We start from the raw sequence: 775 nt of genomic DNA, 5'->3' as shown, positions 1-775 counted from the left end.
TGTCCAGGCAGATCTCGAACCCGCGGGCTCAGGCAATCCACTCACCTCAGTCTCCCAAAGCGCTGGGATTACAGGCTGAGCCACCGAGCCCAGCCTCTTTTCATTTCTTATCAGCCCCGTGAGCTGGCTTTGAGATCCTCCAGAGCTGTTCATGAAGAGAAGTGGGCGTGGAGACCGAAATCATGTAATGCTGAGCACATCCACAACTTCTCAGATTTAGTATACATCAATACCTCTTCCCGATTAGTTGACTCCATGGGACAAAGGTCATTCCTTAATTTCAGCATAAACTGTTCAGAAATCACATCGATTTTGATTCCAAACTAGTCAAGAATTGAAAAATGTGCTGCTACTTATGACAGTAAAGATGTTAGTTAAGTATTACAGTAAAAAATGTTTAGTATACACTTAGATATCTATGCATTTGCTGAATTTCAGGATAGTGAGAAATTTTCCCTGGAAAAATTTGCCATCTTCTACAATCCTATGATATTTATATCAGGTAAAATGAAATGGCTAGAGCACCTCAAAATTACCAGGAATCATTTTTTTTTTTTTTTACTGGTGAAAATTTATTGTAGCATAGTTTTCTAATTACAGCAATTTGCCACTAACATTTAAAATAATTTCATGTATAAAATCCATAAAATTGAAAAGAAATCTATCCCTGACACATGCAAAATGTTATGGTCGGTTTTTGAAAGTGAGTATTAATCTGTGGCAATGTAATTAGATGTGCGTAGCAGCTGATCCATGCCAGGTGAATTGTTTGACT

The sequence above is a fragment of the Carlito syrichta genome, unplaced genomic scaffold, assembly GCF_000164805.1.
Source record: "Carlito syrichta isolate Samal-C Ts95f unplaced genomic scaffold, Tarsius_syrichta-2.0.1 Scaffold287763, whole genome shotgun sequence".
Lineage (NCBI taxonomy): Eukaryota > Metazoa > Chordata > Mammalia > Primates > Tarsiidae > Carlito > Carlito syrichta.
Note: the sequence above shows the minus strand (reverse complement) of the source record.